Genomic DNA, 19,075 nt, shown 5'->3' with positions numbered 1-19,075 from the left:
AGTCTGGCATCCCAGGGAGACCTGCGGGCCCCCCTGCTGTCCGCTGTGCAGCCGCTGGGCCAGCTGGCCTTGGCTCAGCCTGGTGCCCACCATGCTGCCTTGATTCACAGGGTCCTGCCCAGATGGGTGTGCCCCCCGGCTCCTCCCCATTACTTCATATGAGAGGCAGTTGGTGTAGCGAAATAAGGGCCTTTAGAGCCTATTGAGCCAGATAGAGCTGGCTCTGCCTAGCCATTCATTCATCCAACAAATATTTTTCTGAGCATCTACTATGTGCCAAGCACTGCACACAGTACAGAGGTGGCTGTAGAGCCAGACAAGGCGGACACGGTTTCTCTCCTGGCTTATAGAGTTTAGGTCATGATGAGGAGGCACCTAAGAAGAGAGAAGACAAATAAGATAATGTCAGGTGGGCATACAGTGAAAAATGGGGAAGATTGGGGTGCATGGGAACATTTGTCCTGGGGTAACCTAGGAAGATAAAAGAGGTCCCATTCAAACCAGAATGAAAGGAAAGACTGGGGGAAGAGCATTCCAGACAGAAGGAGCAGCGAGGACAGACCCTGAGCCTGGCCGGCATGGGGGGTGGGGGGCGGGGCGTGGGAATGTTAGAAGGGGAGTTTCGAGCGTTGGACAGGCCACGGAGTCTCGATTCTCTCTGCCATGGAAGCCCCTTGCTTATGGCAGGTAGTGACAGGATCCAGTTTATACCATTATCTGGCTGCTGTGATAGTTTGGTGCCAGGGCGGGAGCAGGGAACCCATCGAGGCAGGACTGCCGCAGCAGTAATCCAAGCGAGGGCTGGAGAGGGCAGGAGATGAGCTGGGGCAGCGGGCAGGTCCTGGATGTGTTGGGGGGTCGCACTGACAGGGTTTGCTGCTGTCTTGGGTGTGGGGTGAGAGAGAAAGAGCAGTCAAGGCTGAGGGAGATGTAATTTGGAGGGTAAGAATGAAGAATTCTGTGTGGACAGGTCTGTCAGATGAGCGAGTGGAGAGGACATGCAGGCCTCTGGACGTGGCAGCTGGCGTTTGGAGAGAGCCGGGGCTGGAGGGAGATCTGGGCCATGGCTGGGATGGAAAACCACACGGCCTGGGGAGACCAGCCAAGGGATGTATAGACAGAGAGAGAATGGAGCCCTGGTGAGCCCCGGGGCCTCAGATGTTTGCAGGGGAAGAAGGCGTGGGAGGACCACCAGGAAAGGCTGAGTCCTGGGAGCCCAGAGATAAAGTGTTTCCCAAAGGAGAAAGCAGCCGTGGCGGAGAATGACCATTGGGTCTGGCAAAACTGAGGTTTCTGGGAACCTTGATAAGAGCAGTTTTGTGGAGTGGTGGGGATGGAAGCCCAGCTGGCAAGGTAGTGAGGGAAACGGGAGGGGAGGTGCGGAGGCTGGGACGCTCAGCACAGACAGCTCTTGCGTTTTGCTACAAAGCGGAGCGGAAAAAAATGACGGGTACGTGGGATCAAGGAATCTCCCTCTCTCCTTCCCTCGTCCCTCCCTTCCTTCTCCCGCGCCTCCTCCTCTCCCTTCACGATATTGAGGCGCAGTGACGTGCTCTTTACTAGCCTTGTGACCTTGGCCAAGTGGCCTCAACTCTCTGAGCCTCGGTTCTACATCCACGAAAACTGATGCATAGTAGGTGCTCGGTAAATGCGGCTTGTTCTTAAGTTTAGTGTTTGCCAGGCATTGGTGTAGACATTTTCGGAGGACTGTTTGGCAGTGAGTACAAAAATTTTAAATGTGTTTAGCCCTTGACCTACCCTTAAGAAATACTTGCACGTGTGCACCAAGAGGCAGGATGACTTTTTCTAGCGGTGTTTGAAATAAAAGTTGGAACCCCCTAAGCACTCATCCTCTGGGGTCTGGTTAAACAGGTGAAGCTATGCTCCCACGTGGAGTTCCTGAATGTAGCACTGCAGAGAATTCAGCAGGTGCTCTGTTGGGATTGCAGACGCTGGTGGTTCCCTGGCTCGGCCACTCCCCAGCTGAGTGTTCTTGGACAAGTTACCAACCCCTGCTCTGCACTTTGCGCTTTGATCTGCTCGTCTACAACACTAAGCTAATGGTAGCACCCATCTTAAGGGGTTGTTATGAAAGTTAGGCAGATTAATACCTAAAGTGTTCAATGCAGTATCTGGCACATAGTAGGTACTCAGTGAATACAAACAGTGACTCTTCTTTCTTTTTTTTCCTTTTTTTCTTTTTAATGTCTATTTATTTTTGAGACAGAGAGAGACAAAGCATCAACGGGGGAGGGTCAGAGAGAGAGGGAGACACAGAATCCGAAGCAGGCTCCAGGCTCTGAGCTGTCAGCACAGAGCCTGATGCGGGGCTCGAACCCACGGACTGTGAGATCATGACCTGAGCTGAAGTCGGACACTTAACCGACTGAGCCACCCGTGCGCCCCCCCCCCTTTTTTTTTAACAAAGAAGAATAGGAAGTGTCAATTCTTTATTTTATTTTATTTTTTAATGTTTATTTTTGAGAGAGAGAGAGAGAGAGAGAGCGCGCGCATGAGTAGGGGAGGGGCAGAGAGAGAGGGAGACACAGAATCTGAAGCAGGCTCCAGGCTCTGAGCCATGAGCACAGAGCCCGATGTGGGGCTGGAACTCACAAGCCATGAAATCATGACCTGAACTGAAGTTTGTTGCTCAACCCACTGAGCCACCCAGGTGTCCCCAAACAGTGACTATTCTTATCTTTATTCACGGACAGGGAAAATCTCCAGAATCCATTGTTAAATGAAGAACATAGTTATACACCAGCACGTAGGCTCTGCTCCCTGGTGTCCCCCACCCCCGTGGTATCCCTCTCTACCTGTATGTCCGTGGTATACCTCTCGGCATGTGTGAGCAAGTGTGTAGTGAAAGATGTACACCGAAGGGGATTGGCAGTCAGGACCTCTGGAGAGGCTACGGGGAGTGAGTGTGTTTACTGATGTCTGTGGTTGAAGCCCTTACCAAGAGAAAGCTTCATGTGTTGCTTGTATAATAGGAAGACTGCAGTATGTAAAAGTGGTCAATTAGGTCTTTACCTCCTGCAGGAAGTCTTCCATGACTACACCAGCTTGTAGCTCACTCCTTATCAGATCTCTTTAGTGGGTAGAAGCCACATTTCCTGCTGTGGCTGCTTTGAGTCAGTGTGTGTGCATGCGTGTGCCTGTGCGTGTGGTCTCCTCAGTGAGCCTACAAACTCTTGAGGGTGTGTGCTGTGCACTTTGCAGTCTGGACATATCTAGACCAGTAGTTCTCAAAGTGTGACCCCGAATGGCAGCATCAGCATCGCCTGGGAGCTTGTTGGAAATGTGGATTCCCAGGCCCCACCCCAGACCCGCTGAAGCAGAAATTCGGGGGGGTTGGGAGCCCAGCACCCAGCACTTGTGCTTTCATACGCCCTCCAGGTGATGCTGATGTACCTGCTGGTGCTGTTGGGGGAAATCAGAGCACAGTGAGAGGAAAGGGCTGGCCCAGGGTGAAGGGTCACGACCACCGAGGTCAGAGTCTCAGTCAGGAGTGAAGGTGAGGGCCTGGAGGCACCCTTCTGGCCAGGAGGGAGGAGTTGAGGCTCAGCGTTGAGGCTCAGCTCTGTGTGTCCAGGGGCCGGAGCACCGTCGCCCCTGCCGTGGGCATGTGTGGGTAGCTGAGGGCAGGTGCTCTGTGTGGTGTGCGGGTCTCCTCCGGCTCCGTCTGCTCCAGGGCTTTGGGCAGAGGCTGGGGTGGCGTTGATGGCAGGATGGGCCCTGTGGGCAGGGAGTCTGCAGCCCCCCTGTCCAAATGTCTGGCTCCTTCCCCACTGCCCCTCTGCAGACGTCCCGCTCGTCCCTGAGCCTGCTCGTGCCTGTGAGGTAAGCAGCCCCTGTCTGGGTTGGTGGATGAGGTGGCGGTCGAGGGTGTGCGTGCAGGACAGGTTCCAGGGCTGCCTTCTCGTCCCTCTTTCTGTCAAGCCCTCTCCTCTTCCATCTTCTGGAGCTGCCTTTTCCCTCTTCCAGCCATGCTCCTGGGGCCGTTGAGTTGCAGGGTGAAGAAGTGGGTGAGGAGGTTTGGGGATGAGCTCTCAGGAGGAAAGGAAGAGGGTTGCTCCTCCATCTGGTGGGCTTAGGGTTACCGGTGCTGGGGAGCCCCTGGGGGCAGCTGTTAGGATCCTGGGGGTGCTTGGCCCAGGCATCAGCCAGGAATGAGGCTTGGGGACCCTGGAGGCCCCTCATTAAGCAGGGTACAGAGCTGTGGGCCCCTCAAGTGAGGTGGGCCAGCCTGTGCTGGGGGGGGGGCAGGCCAGGGCATCAGTTGAGGCTGTGGGTGTTCTGGGTGGTCGGGCTCTGGCCGTGGAGGCCTGGTTGGGCTCTGTGATGAGTAAGCATTCTGGGGGATATGCCTCCCGTGCCTGGAGAATGTGGTTTGATGAGGGGCTGTAAGGGCAGGCCCAGCAGTCTCGGGGAGCAGACAGGGCATCCTCTGCCCCCCACCTCCCACCGACTTCCTGTGTCTCCTTGGACTTCAGTTCCAAGGAGGCTTTGCTGAGTGGATGATTTCTGGGAGGGCTTCTAGCTTTAATTTGGTGTCAGGGGGCCTAAGTGCGTCTGCTGAGTCAGCCTCGCCTCCACAGAGGGAGCAGAGGGGTGTAAAGTGGGGGGGCTGGCACCGTTCCCCTCAAGCCTCCAGCGGCAGCCGCCGCCAGTGGGAAGCAGTGGAGGCTTAACGGTGGGGCTGCCTGGTCCTTCACCTCGTCTGGCCTGGCCCCGCCGCACGGCACAGGGCAGAGGTTGACTGAGATAAAATGGGTTGAAGTTCTGGCTTTGCCCCTGTCTCGGTGACCCAGTCCCCTGCATTGTTTCATCTATTAAAAGAGGCCCCTCCAGGTGCATCCTTCTGGGTTGTTGTGTATAGCGAAGGCCAAGTAGAGAGTCTGGCACTGTTGTGCTCCATAAATGTTAAAACACCCATCAGTTATTTTGCGGCACAGACTGAGTTCTGCGTGTGCAGAGCTTTGCGCTGGGCATCGGGTGGGTCTGGTTATGGGGACGAGTCTGCAGGACTCTGGGGGATGGGGAAGTCCGGCCCTTGGCCACTCAGAGGCTGCAAGAAGGCCAGCACAGACTTGTTGCCATTTCTCGAGGAGAAACTGGAGTGGGGACACCTGTCAGGACCAGGAAGCCACAGTCAGCAGGGCTGTGAGATGAAGCCTCTGGCCCGGTCTCTCAGGCTCCCTCTCTGGGGCACATCCATCCTTCCTGGATGTGGCCCATCCCCCCTCCTCCATGCCTGCACACTGATTGCCCCTCTGCTGAGAGTTTGTCCGCTTCTAGAAGCTCTCCCGTCCCTTCAGCAGAAAGCCTTCTGGGACACCGGGGCCGTGGGGTGGCTCTCCACCACTTCCTACCGGATTGGCATCTGGGGGCAGCTTTTGCACTGGAGCCTGGTGCCTTGGCCTGGCCTGTTCTCCCTCACATGGCTCCTGTGATTCTGTCCAGCCCCGCAACCAGCCATCCTGTCGGGAAGGAGGGGTGCTCAGGCATAATGCAAATAATTAGTAGCTAAGACATTATATGCCAGGCATGGGTAAGTGATAATTCTTCTGTTATCCTCATTCTTCTCCTGAAGAAATTGAGGCCAGAGGGGTGTAGTGACTTGCCCAAGGTCCCACAGGTAGGCAGTTATGGGGCACGATTCTGACCCATGTGGTGGGGAGGGCCTGGGGGGTGCCCAGCTCTGGTTTTGCTAAGTGGGCAATCCCAAGAGAGCTCCCCAGTGCCCCAAAGGGCCAGGATGTGGGTCAGGCAGGTTCTTATGGTCACCGTGTTACAGATATGGAAGCTGAGGCTCAGAAGGGGCTCAGGCCACTCTGCTATCAAAATGTGGCCTTTGTCCTTCTGTCCTGCTTCCCTAGAGTGTCTGGCGGTCCCCTTTGCCTGTTTGTCCCCTCACTGCTACCTGTGGAGTAAATGCATCCTATCCCTTCCCCTAAGCCTGATGCCTACTTATGTAATTGGAGGGAAAGGGGGAGCCTGGGCAAGTCTAGGCATAAAAGGACAGAGGGGCAGGGTAGGCCGCTGCTGCACAGGTAGGTGTGGGGCGGGAACTGGGCTCTTATTTCAGGCTGGGATGTCATGTTGAGCACCACCCCCTTTAGTCAGAAGTCCTTCCAATGGCCTGAGGCAGTATGAGTCCTTGTTAGGAACCTACACGGGCCTCAGACAGCCTGGTGTGAATCCCAGCTGTGTGACCTTCAGCATGTTACTTAAGCTCTCTGTGCCTCAGTTTTCTCATTTGGAAAAGGGAGAATGACAGTAGAACCCACCTCCCAGGGGGTGGGTTAGAGGATTAGCTGGAGTGCTCCCTGCATTAGCCAGAATGCCTCTTACATCACATGCACTCGATAAATTCCAGTCATAGTTGTCACTGTTGTTATTAACAGGGCCTGCACAATGTTCTAGGATGAGAGCAGGGCCCTCTCACTCAGGTCCTGTGTGCAACTAGAGGCCAGAGCCAGGAGGGACAGGCTGAAGCCTGCCTCAGCCACCCCCTAGCCCCATTTCCCCTCTCCAGTCCTCTGGTGATCAGTTCCCTATTACCTGGGGAGCAGCTCTGTGTGTGTGTGTGGGGGGGTGGGTGGGGGAGGTGCCATTTTACATAGTAAACCGTGTATATATTTATACCTGCCTTATTCCATCAAGTATTTGTGAGGGCTTTTAAGCGCACGCGTGATACTAAGATAGATGTAATCCAGGGCTGGGAACATAGGACAGAACATTAGGACGTGGATGCACAGGGCCTGGCAGTGGGCTGCATATTTAACCCTGTGCTTCCTGGTGATCAAAGTGAAAAGGGAAATGCCAGCTGTGAGAGTCACGCCGTCCAGTCCTGTCCGAAGCAAAGCAGCATGGGGTCCCTGAGAGGGAGTGGGTTTCCAGGGGGAGAGGTTTGAGGGAATGGGAACTGTCAGGCTTCTCCACACTTGTCAGGCTGGGTCAGGGTAGCCACCGCCCTCCTGACCACAGGAGTCCTGAGACTTGAAGTTCACGTGGAAGCTTGAAGGTGGGACAGAGACCCTGGGGGTGCTCAGTGGGAGCCAGGGGGGAACCCTCCAGGTGGGTGCAGTGTCATCGTGTCATTTGCACTTGGCACCTGGGCTGAGGGAGGCGGAATTTGGTGAGTAGTGAAGCAGGCCTGATCTTGTTACGATCCCCCACCCCCAACGGCAGTGCTGAGCCAGACCCAGAGATGTAGTCCGGTGCGAAAGGGCTCTCACAGATCATCTCTTTCAATGTTCATTTTACAGATGTGGAAACTGAGGCCCGGATGGGAGTTTTGAGTACTTTGCTGTGTGCCAGGTGTTCTAACTCCGGCACTTTCTTCTTAACTGTGTCCTGTGGGTGTGCCTGGAGAAGCCCAGGGCTCACTGCGACTGAACAGCTTGCCCAGGGCCACATAGCTGGGAGGAGCCAGCTTTGAACCCAGGCCTGTCTGGCCACACGAGACAGGAGATGTATAGTGCTCTTTCCTCAAGGTCTTGGCTGGCAAGGTGGGGACTGCCTCTCTGCAGACATCCCTGCATCCCACAGAAGCCCAGGATTTAGGGAATGGGCATTAGATGCTGGATCTGGGGCATAGGGCAAGGACCACGTGGGGTCAGCACTGGGCCATAGCCCCTGATGCTTGTGCCCCAGCCAGGTCCTCAGCCCCCACTCCCCTCAGAGTCTCCTGTCCAGCTGCACCTGTACACCAGCAGGGCAGGGCCTGAGGCCAGCTCTGCTGCTCTGTTCCTCTCCTCAAGAACCCTCGGTGTCTCTCCATTGCCTGGGCCACAGCTCCCTGTGCCTGGCCTCCCAACTCTCAGCCCCGAGCCCAGCTCAGCCCTTGGGGCTTTTCTGCACAGCCTCCTGTGGTCCAGTTCTGCAGGTGTTCATTGGTCTGGGTGCTTGCTGGAGGTGCCAACCTCCCCTCTTCTCCCCACTGTCCCCTGAGCTACTCAAAGACAGGATGGAGTCTCTCCTGCTCCCTCCAGTGCTGCCTGGATTCCCAGAGGAGTGGAGGCTCCATAAAGCCTTGCAGGGAAGGAGGGTTAAAAAGAATGTACTTTCAGGAACCACAGGGGATGGCTTCTTCAGCGTGCAGAATCTGTGCGTATATTTGGCCAAGTCCAGACCTCAGAACAGCCCCATGAAATAGGACACCAACGACATACCAAGAGCAAGCCCAGTTGATGCTTTCATCGTGTCGGCTGCATGCCAGGCGCTGTTCCAGGCATTTTACAAATCTTTGTTTATTGAATCCTCACCACAACCCCTGAGTCTATTTCTACAGAAGAAACCGAAACAGAGTGGCTAAGTAACTTGCCCAAGGTAACACAGCCCTTAAGTGGCGTAGCGGAGATTTGAACCCAGACAGCCAGATTCAAAAGGAAGGGAAGGGGCCCACCTTTTATTATGCTTCCATTACATTCCAAGCATTTGACACACGTTATCTCCTCGGCTTCTTCCCAGGACTGGCGAGGGAGAAACGTGACACCCATATTACAGATGAAGGACTAGGGGCTCAGGGAGGATGAGGCCTGCCTGAGGTCGCACAGCTGGGAGGGAGAGGATGAGGTGGGGTCCCATCTGATCTTGAAGCTGGAGCTTCCCGTCGAGGCCCCTCCCTGGAGGCTGAAGGAACAGACAGGAACGATGTGGTTAGGGCTGCCCAAAGCCTTCTTCCAGGGGGGCCATCGCTGGGGCCCCAGCCCTCAGCGAGGCTTTGGTCTCAGTCTGGCTGGGAACTGGGCAGGCTGTGGGGGCCGAGACTTGGACCTTGGTGCCGCCCCCCTGCTCTGGGCTGGTGGGCATGTGGTGCGTCCGTGAGGAATGGGCTCCTGGAAGGCTGACTGTTAATCACATTGCAGGGCAGCGGGAGAGGAGACACCAGAAATATCTGCACTGGGCAGAATCTGCCACCACCAGGCCTGGCTGGATGGGAGGGTAAGGGACTAGCCAGCCACCATCTCTGTTAGCAGTTGGTCAGGGAGGGGGCCCAGGGAGAAGACACAGCCCTGACCTAGGGGTCCTTTCTGAAGTGATGTAGTTTGAGAGGCCTCCTCCTTTCCCCCCATTTGTATGTCTTCTTTGGAGAAATGTGTACTCAAGTCCTTTGCCCATTTTTGATCAGATTATTCAGTTTTTGGTGTTGAGTCCCGGGAATTCTTTGTATATTCTGGATATTAACCCTTATTCAATATGGGGTTTGCAAATACTTTCTCTCCTTCCACAGGTAGTCTTTTCACTCTGTTGACTGTTTCCTTTGATGTGTGGGATTTTTTTTTTTAATTAACAAGTTTTTAAAGTTTGTTTATTTATTTTGAGAGAGAGAGTGAGCGAGAGAGAGAGCGCGAGCGAGTGGGGGAGAGGCAGAGAGAGGGAGAAAGAGAATCCAAAGCAGGCTGCCTGCTGTCAGTGTGGAACCCACTGCGGGGCTCGAACCCATGAACTGTGAGTTCATGACCTGAACTGAAACCAAGAGCCGGACACTCAACTGACTGAGCCACCCAGCGCCCCAACGTGTGGAAGTTTTTAAGTATGACAGTAGTTCCATTTGCCTAATTTTGATTTTGATGCATGTGCTTTTGGTGTTCTATCCAAGAAAGCATTGCCAAATCCAACGTCATGAAACTTTCCCCCTGTGTTTCTTCTATGAGTTGTATAGTTTTAGATCTTATGTTTAGGTCTTTAATCCATTTTGAGTCAATGTTTGTGTATGCTGTAAGAGAAGGGTCCAGCTTCATTTTTTGCATTAGTTATTCAGAAACCGAACATAGGTCAGAGCAACTGCAAGTTCGCTTTGTCTCGGGCATGTCCGTGTATCTGAGTCTACCGAGATCAGGGTCCACGTACTTTCCTCCTGGGGGATGGCTGTTGCCCTGAACCCGAGCTCTTCCTCCTCCCTTCTTTGGGCACTGCTGCACCCGGGCCAGGTCTGGGCAGGGGCCTGCAGCCCCACTGGAATGGTGTCAGCCACCACGGGGATGCCGGCCTCTGTGCCATCCATCTCCACGGCTGCCGGGGCCTCAGGGTGGGATCAGGAGTCCTGTGATGGGGCAGACGTGGACACCCGATGGCTGTCCACTCAGAAGGACTCCATGCCCAAAGAGTCAACAGCAACACTGGGAGGTGGGAAGAGGGTCACACTCAGGGTACCTTAGGGCCCTGGCCCATCATGTCCCAATCTTCTCATGGCTTAGATGAGGGCACAGAGTCCCACTTTGGGCAGCAAGAGGCGGTTCTCGCCTTGGGTGCTCAGCTGATGGAAGCTCTGGGCTACCACCCACTACACCAAATGCAAGTTTAGAGCTAGAAATAGGAAGTTCTGCACTTGGACACAAAAACTCAATGGCCAGGGAACGGGCACAGGAGTGGGGACCGGGTGGCCGCTCCCACACACACTCAGCGACAGAGCTGTCCCGTGGCCGGCTCGCACACCTCTCTCACCGGCCCACTGTCACTTGTTCAGGGATGTCATGGGCCGCTTGTTCAACACAGGCCTCCCAGGTGTTCTGGCTTTCCCAGGCCTGGCAGGTGCAGGCTGCACCTCTGACGGGGGCTGCATGTAGAGCCCGAGGGCTGACAGGCTCTGCCGCTAGCTTTCTGTGCGACCTGGACAGGCCTTTATCCCTTCCTGGGCCTCAGTTTCTTCATCTGTAAAATGACTGTTGTTTCCTTCTCATAGGGAAATTTTGAAGGTTAAAAAAGATGATGGATGTACATCCTTCTGTGGGGAGTCAGTCACTCTCAGAGTCCTGGATTGGGTGCCTGAAAGGTCCCAGAGAACATTGCATCCTATAGGGTGAAACTGAATGGCTGATCCGGGACTCAGACTCCAGGCGCTGCAATTTCCCATCCAGCACTCTTGGTCCTACTTATGTCCTGGGGTAGAAAACCAGCAAATCTCATTTAAACTTTTTTTTTTTTTAATGTTTGTTTATTTTTGAGAGAGAGAGACAGAGTGTGAGCGGGGGAGGAGCAGCGAGAGAGGGAGACACAGAATCCGAAGCAGGCTCCAGGCTCCGAGCTGTTGGCAAAGAGCCTGCTGCAGGGCTGGAACCCACGAGCCACAAGATCGTGACCTGAGCCAAAGTTGGACGCTTAACCAACTGAGCCACCCAGGTGCCCCCAGCAAATCTCATTTAGACCTGCCTCCAGACTGGGCATATCCAAACCGGCTTCAAACGCCCAGGAGGAAGCCCCACCATGTCTGGAGAGGGTGGAGTATGGGGTTAAATACTCCTGCCACACCTTGTGTGACGAGTGGAGGGTAGGACGGAGGCCAGGCCTTATTTATTCTCAGGCTCTCCAGGGTGCGTGGTAACGGGGTCCACCTGCCACCTGGGGAGCAGCCCCTTGCCATGGACTGGGTGTGAGCTTCGTGGAGACCTGCCAGGGTGGGATGTTGGGGGAAATGGACGAGCCCCTGGCCATGAGAGCTCTGGCCAAGGGAGATGGCAGGAGACTCCGGGGGTGCTTCCTGTCCTGGGAGCTCGTGGATCTCTTCCTTATTATGGAATGGGGACTTCATGTGCTTCATGATACCTCATCCTCACAATCACCCATGAAGTAGGTGCAGACCTTCTCCCTGCTTTACAGATGAGGAAACTGAGCTCAGAGAGGTGGGACTTTGTCTGAGCAGGACTTGTCGGTTGCTCTGGGCCTTCTCCATCACCCCCTGAGACTTGGGTCCATGTAGGCCACCATCGGTGATGCGTGTCTGGCTGTACATGTGTGCACACACGCATGTGCAGGGGTGAGGGGGGTGCCTGGAGGAGGCCGGTGGAGCTGAGCTGACCCTGTGGCAATTGGGCAAGAGGAAGGCCCCCATCCCACTCCCCCCATTCCCTCTCAGCTCCTGCTCCAGGGGGCAGGGAGTGGGAGGAGCCCTGGGGTAACAGGGTTTGTGCCCACTATATATAGCTGCTCAGACACGCACACCCAGCTATTTCTGTGTTCTTCCTCCTACTGAGGCAGGGGGAGGGGAGAGAAAGTAGTCCATCTATAAATATAACCCGGGGAAAATATCACAGCGCCTGAGCCCGAGCCTGAGAGATCTGTCTCGTTCTCTCGCCTCCCGCCCCCGCGCCCCAACTTACCTCACAGCCGCCTCGGCTCCATTTGGAACCTTCGGGATGTTGCCTCCTCCGCTACCCGTGCCACCTTTCTCTGGTGCACACCGGGTGGGGCTAGGGGCTTGCTGCCCCCATTTCACAGGTGAAGAAACTGAGGCCTGGAGAGGGCTTGCTTCAGCAGGATTCTCAGGCACAGCCCAGCATCTCCACACCCTGCTGGGCCTTGGGCAGGAGGCGGGGGTTGCTGAGTTCAGGACTTGGCTCTGCATTCACTTGCTGCAGCATCTTCTCCCTGAGCCTCAGTTTCCTCAACTACGCAGGGGACAGCAATGCCACTTACCCAGTAGGCGGTGGTGAGGACTGAAGAGAGGTACAGGTAAAGCCTGTGACACATTCCAGGCATGGCAAAAGCAACTCAGTAAGTCAGCCCCCGTAGCCTCGTCATTGTCATTATTATTAGCCTCACCTTCATCTAGGCCATGAGTCCCTCTTTTCCCAAGGCCCCAAGTTTTCTCAGCCCCATTTCCTGTGGCTTTACTGGGTACAGGGTAGTTTAATAAAGGCCTTTTCCCTGGGACGTTCCCGAGGACAGGGATGAGTCTTATCAGGTCTGCATCCCCGTGTCCAGCACAGAGATCTGCCTGCCCATCACAGTGCTAGTGGATGACTGAGGTTATATTTAAATTTGCCGAGGAAGGGGGGTGAGTCTAAGGGTGATTAAGCACCTGCCTCGGGCCAGGCTCCCACTGTATGAGCCATGTGGGGAGGGGGCAGAGGAGGGGGGTGTTGCCATTCCCATTTTGCCAGGAACGTGGAGCTCAGAGAAGGAAAGCTGGGGTCCAAGGGTCACACAGCTGAAGCCGTGGTTCTGAAACAGAGGCTGCCTGACTCCTCTGGGCTCCCAAGTGTCCAGGTTATAAGGGGTCCCCACCTGCCTGGCCCCCTTCTGTGGACTGTGTGAGCCTTTGGGGGGCTTCTCTGAAGGCTCAGCCCCCTAACATTTCTTACTAGTGCTTTTCAGTGTCTTGCTGAGGCCTGTCTCCGAATCTTACCACCAGAGGCTTCTGTGGCTAGGAGAGTGCACCTCTGGGTTTAATGAATACCCACTGGGGTCTGTGTGGTGGGTCAGTGTGAAAATGTCAACCTACACGAAAGTGGAGACAGGTCTATTGAACCCCCTATTCCCATCAATAAGCATAAACTCATGACCAGACCTGTTTCCTCTATGCCTACCCGCTCCCCACCACCCCTGGGTTATTTTGACATTGTAAAATTTGATCCATCAGTGTTTTAGTGTTGTACAGCTCTAAAAGGAAAGGACCCTTTAAAAAACGTAACCATAATGCCATTACCACACCTTAAAAATCAAGTGTTACCTAGTACTTGGTACTTGTTACCTGATTCACTCTTCAAAATAGCCCTGAGGTAGGTAGCATTGCCATTTTATAGATAAGGAAACTTGAGGCACAGGGAGGTTTAGTCACTGGCCCGAGGTCACACAGCTGATGGTTAAGAAGGGATTTGAACTTGGGACACCTGACTACCAAGAAAAGCCAACGCTCATTCTTTTTTCCCTTGCCATCGCCAAAGCATGGCCAAGCCTTGCCCCACGTGGGGCTCTGGGCATATTTTTTGTTAGGGAATGTCTAGTCCCCAGGCCTTCTGGCAATGGAGTCCAGCCAGAGGCTCAGCCTGAGTTTGTGCTCTGAGTGCAGGCTGCAAGGGTGTCCAGGCCGCACGGGGCCAGGAGTGAGCTATCTCCTCTGGCCAGCACTGAGCTTTACGGGGGCATTAACAAGCCATTTAAAAAGCGCTGACAACACACTTTGTGGCTCCTATTTAAGATGTACTAAAAAATAAGCACCTTTTCAGGGAGGAAACTGCAGCATGTCGGGTTAAAATATGTCCATGGTGTCACCTACGCACACGTCACCCTGCAGGTGCTGGTGGGGGGAGCAGCCAGCACTCAGCTTCGCCTCCCTGGGTGGGCTTGGAGGGTGGCAGTTACTTGATGAGCAGGTTCATTTGTCAGCATCTCCAGCTCTGCAGGGGGAGGAGGAGGGAGGTCTGCAGTTTGGGGGGTGTTAGATGTCAGGGCGGGGTACAGTAGGGGGTGTGGGAGGAGGGCAGAGAAAGTTACCTGTTCCAGGCAGCCCACTTTGCAGATGGAAAAGCTGAGGTCTGAGGTGGGGGATGCAAGGTCCAAGGTCACATATCCTGAGAGCTGCCCCCAGCAGCTCTTGGCACCCCCAAACCCAAGGGGGACACTGAACCCACAAAGGGTTCTCCTCCCTTCTCATCCCGCTGCAAACCAGACATTCTCAAGACCTGGGGCAGGCCCAGACTCTGCATAAGTTCACTGTAACCTTAGGCACATCCTGCCTCTCTCAGGGGCCATATCTGTAAAATGGGTACCCAAATGATGCCCTGGTGGGATGAGGGGAGTGGAGAGGTTCCCACTTTGGTGGGACATCCTCACTTCCTCCAGCCCTTAGCAGACGCGGGGCCAGGACACTCACTCCTATGAGAGTGTCCTGGGCTCCCTCCTCACGCTCTTCCTTCTTTCTTTCCATGACTGTTTCTTAAGTGCTTACCAAGAGCCAAGCACTGTGATGGGCAGTGGGGATACAGCAGTGAACAAAAAGTGCAATCAAACGATCAAACACACAAACAAAAATAAGATCTCCGGCTGCTTCGTGGAGCTAGTAATTGAGCGCAGGAGGCTAAAGCTCAGTAAAGAACCACGGCAATGTCATAAGGCTGCTGTGTCTACACTACCGAGGGCTGGGTATGTGGCGCCGGAAGAGGATTTAAGAGGAGATCAACCATGTCAGGGAGGTCGAGGAGGGTTTCTCTGAGGAGGTAACCCCTGAGCTGAGTGCTGTGGGGTGAATGGACGGGCCAAGAGAGCAGGAGGCATCAGGCAGAGGGAATAGCATGTACAAAGGTCCTGCGGTAGAAGCTCAAGGGGATGAGGAAAGGCAATGTGGCTGGTGTGGAGCAAGCTCTGGGAGGTGTGGCTGAATGGGGCTGGGCCAGGCCTCTGTGAGGCCTATGAAGGGTTTTAAGCTGGGATGGAGATGGGAATGGTGATACACTTAGATTTATGGTATGCACAGATACCTGCCTGAAGGTGAGTCAAGAGTGGACTGGGGAGGTAGATGGGGGTAAAAACATGTGCATCCTGGTAGGAAGGACTGGTGGTTTGGACCAGTTCTGTTCTGGCTGCCTGTTCTCCCCCATTATTCCCCCTAGGCCTGCTGACCTAGGAAAGTCCCCGCAAGTGTTCCGGAGAGGGTGCTCCGGAGAGGGTGTTCCGGAGAGGGTGAGGTGGGTGCTGTTCTGAGAGGGGTTCCCTTCCTTCTCTAGGAGGTTGGGGAGGCCCTGCTGAGGCCGGGCGTGGGAGGGGGTGGTAGCGTGGGGCCCTCCGGCCTGGGCGGAGCTCCCTCTTAGAAATGCAGCTCTAGAGCATTTCTCTAGAAGCAGCTGGGGTGTGAGAGCATGAGCTGGTTCAGGGTATAACATCTGCCTTGTCTCCGTTCTGAGATCTAACCCAGGGAGGAGCGGGCGCCCGAGAGGGGAAGGGAGCAAGAGAAAAAAAAAAAATAGCTCGCTTTCCTTAATTATGACTGATTGTGACAGCTTGCATCTTTAGTCTGAAAAGTATCTATGGGGTAAGGACTGCTTTTCTCAATCGGGATAATTATGTTAATTAAAATGCTTTCTTTATAGCAGTTCTGATTAATAAAAACAGTTCCACTGCTCTCTTTAAACACTCTAACCTTCTGTTGCACCGGGAAGGAGGTCCTTTCTCCGCAATTTATGGCTCTTCACGCAGATTCCAAGAGGCGACCTGCTGCCGGGGTGGCCTGGTGGCAGGCACTTGGCTCACACACATGTGGAGATGGATGCAGGGAGAGGGGGCAGGCGGCTGGACTGGCCGTAGCGGGCGGGGATGGGATGGGGCATCGTGCTGCTGAGTCTGCTGGAGAATAAAAATACCACTTATTTCTCTAATTGCTGTTTATTTGCTCTGGAAAACATGGGGATAATTAATGAGCTCCCAATTAAGAAAAATTACATGGGGTAAAGAGGGTGCCCGGGCCGGAAGTGGTTCTAGAGCTGGGGGGACGTTCCCTCCCACCTACTGCCCTGGGCTTGGTGGGTGGAGGGTCGGGACAGGGGGAAGGAGGAGGGGCCGCTGGGATAAGCAGGAGGGGAGTCCTTAATAAAGTGGGGGTGGCTGTGGATGTGCAGGGCAGGGACATGCAGCAAAGGAGGGGCCGAGGGAGGGAGGGCAGTTAGGAACAGGGAGGATGGGGTGACACCTGTCTCCTATTCCGGAGGGAGCTGAGCTATGGGATGAGAGCCGGGGCCTTGATGGCAGAAATTTGAGTTCTGGGCCTGGCTTGTCCACTGACTCTGAGCCTCCCTGCCTCTCAGCCTTGATTCCTCGTCTCTGCCTACCTAGGTCAGAGGTCCCAAATGGTGGCTCAGAGGCAGAACCTGCCCCACAGGCGTATGTGAGTATGTGTATGTGTGGGGGCGTGTGTGTGTGTGCGCAGGTGTGAGCACATGTGTGTGTATAAGTACATATACGTGACTGTGTTTGTGCGAGTGTACGTGTATGAGGCTTTATGTGTCTGTGTGTAAGTGTGAGGATACGGGAGTATTTGTGTGTTTAGGTGTTTAAGTGTGTATGTATATGTGAGAATATGAGCGTGTGTATGTACAAGTGTGAGCGTCTGGATACATGTACGTGTGTGCGAAAGTGTATATTCCAGCTACAGAGTGTGGCGAAATGCGCAGTCCACAGATTTTTGGAACGACTGGGCAGTTTCCCATGAAAATGAGGCTTTTGGTGTCTCTTGAAAAGTCGGAAGCCCGGACCCTACGACCCACGAGGAGCTCTGGGTGGCACAGAGCAGTGGCTGCTCCCATGGATCTTACCTGTCCGCCCCCTCCCCATTTTCACTGCAGCCTCACCTCGGGGTGTCTGAGTGTTTAAACTCTGGTCTCAGAGAGGTGCCCTGTGACTCTGTGGTCTGCCAAGGCCCATGGGAATTGGTGGGATGCTCTTGTATGGAGAAGGGCGTTTAGGCCCCAGAGAAGTGGGGGACATCTCAGCTGACCACCATCCCCTTCTCCCGAAAGGACTGAGTGCACATGGGGTCACAGAGGCCCCAAGTGGGAGCGGCCTAAGTGCTGGGAGGAGACCGTGGGCTTCTCCACTACTTCGCATCCAGCCATCCCAGTTCTGGTTGCTGCTCAGTCTGGAGTCACAGCCCTGAGGGGCTCAGACAAAGCTGGGGGCTGACTCTCTCAAGGAGGCGGTGAGGAGGGGTTATATAGGGACAGCCTGTCCCCGCACCCTGGGGCCCCAGCTCTCTGCCGGATTCCTCTCCCCAGGTCTTTGTCGCCGCCACCCTCTTGGCCATGCTCCTCATTGAGAAGCCTCCTGTTCTCCTGTTCTTGCCCTTCCTGTTCTATTCATGCCAACCCAGGCCCCGTCCCAAACAGGCTGGGGCCTTGTCCATCTCCCTTCTCCCCTCCACACCCAGCTCGGTCCTAGCCTCTCTTGCTGCTAGAAATGAGGAGATAAGCCAAGGGGCTTCTTGAATCTGTGGCCTGGTTGCAGTCAGGTAGGCCCCGTAGCCCACAGAGTATGTGGGCCAGGAGGGGTGGAGGCTTGTCCAAGGTCACACAGCCTGGGGCAAGGGACTGGGGAAGGCCCAGAACCCTCACCTCAGGGGGTTATAAAGGTGGCCAAGGCCAAGGGACCGAGGCTGAGGTGTCCCCACTGCCAGAGGAGGTGATGCTGGTGGCACCCTAGACGCCTGGCCCTTTCTCATGAGAACCCTGCCGACTGGCTCCTGGCTAGCATCTTTGAGACCTGGTATTGGGGTCCAGAGGCTTGCTTGTGCATGTGGGTGTGGGCGCTCACACAGGTGTGCACACATGTATGCATGCGTGTGAGTGTTGACAGATGCCTGTGCACGCACACGGGCACATGTGGTTGCGTGTGGACACGCACCCAGGCTCACGAGTGTGTGTCCATGCGGCTATTTAACGTGTGTGTGTCTGGGATGCAGCACCCTTGCAGTTCTGCCCCAACATCTTTACACGTGTGTGTCTTCCATGTAGGTCTATGTGTGCAGCTGAGGGAGGTAGCCAGCCCCGCCCCCTCCTTAGGCCCTGGAAGAGGGTGGCTCCCTAGGCAGGTGGTGACAAGTTGGAGGTGTGAGCTCGGGTTCGTGCTGGGAGCCAGCCCACTTAGGAAAGACGGTACCATCTCTCTGGGTGCCAGTGAGCGCGTCCCCTTGAGTGCTGGCTTCTGGGTCCCACTCCCAGTTTGCTGGGCCCCAAGCCCTTGTATGGAGAGAGCATGGGCTGTATGACTTGTTCCATGACTCTACCGACCGGATGTGCTGAGGGCAGAGCAGGGACCCTCCTTGTCCACCCCGCTCTGGGCCGCGGCCGGTGGCCGGGTGGCAGGCACTTGCCCACACGGCTGAACCAAACCCAGGTGTGCAGCGGGGACTGAGTAGTTTTGAGAAGGACCTGGGGCCCCCTTCCCTGCAGAGCAGCCGGGGCCCTGGCACAGAAGGGGCTGCCCCCACCCCAGGCTTCCAGGGCTGCCCCTCCCCCTTCCCGCCAACACACAGGCAAGGTGGAAGTCGGCTCAGCTCTCTGGCCCCCCTGCCTCCCTTCCCCACCTCTCTGCCCCCATTATCTGACCCGCTCCGGGGCTGAGCTCCTAACCCTCTACCAGGAGGGAAGTGTTTTCAAAGACAGAGCAATTCCGACCCCTAAGATGTGGTGTGCTAATGGGGGGGTTTCAGGAACTGCGCACGATGCTTCTGGGCCGGGAACACCCCCTTGCCTCAGTAGACACAGTTGGTTCCTGCATGCCAGCGGAGGCCCCACGGGCGGGCTGGGATCTGGGCCTGCCACTCCCACCTCAGCCTGCCTAGGGGGCTCCCCCCTCTCAC

At 55.3% G+C, this 19,075-nt stretch overlaps 1 protein-coding gene across 2 annotated transcripts in view; it reads left to right on the top strand.

The window, feature by feature from the left end:
• Window positions 1-19,075, top strand: part of LINGO1 (leucine rich repeat and Ig domain containing 1) — a 196,716-nt gene that overhangs the window by 74,676 nt on the left and 102,965 nt on the right. The gene's annotated exons all lie outside the window — the stretch shown is intronic.

Source organism: Felis catus, chromosome B3, assembly GCF_018350175.1.
Source record: "Felis catus isolate Fca126 chromosome B3, F.catus_Fca126_mat1.0, whole genome shotgun sequence".
NCBI lineage: Eukaryota > Metazoa > Chordata > Mammalia > Carnivora > Felidae > Felis > Felis catus.
This window is presented reverse-complemented; position numbering and strand designations above follow the sequence as displayed.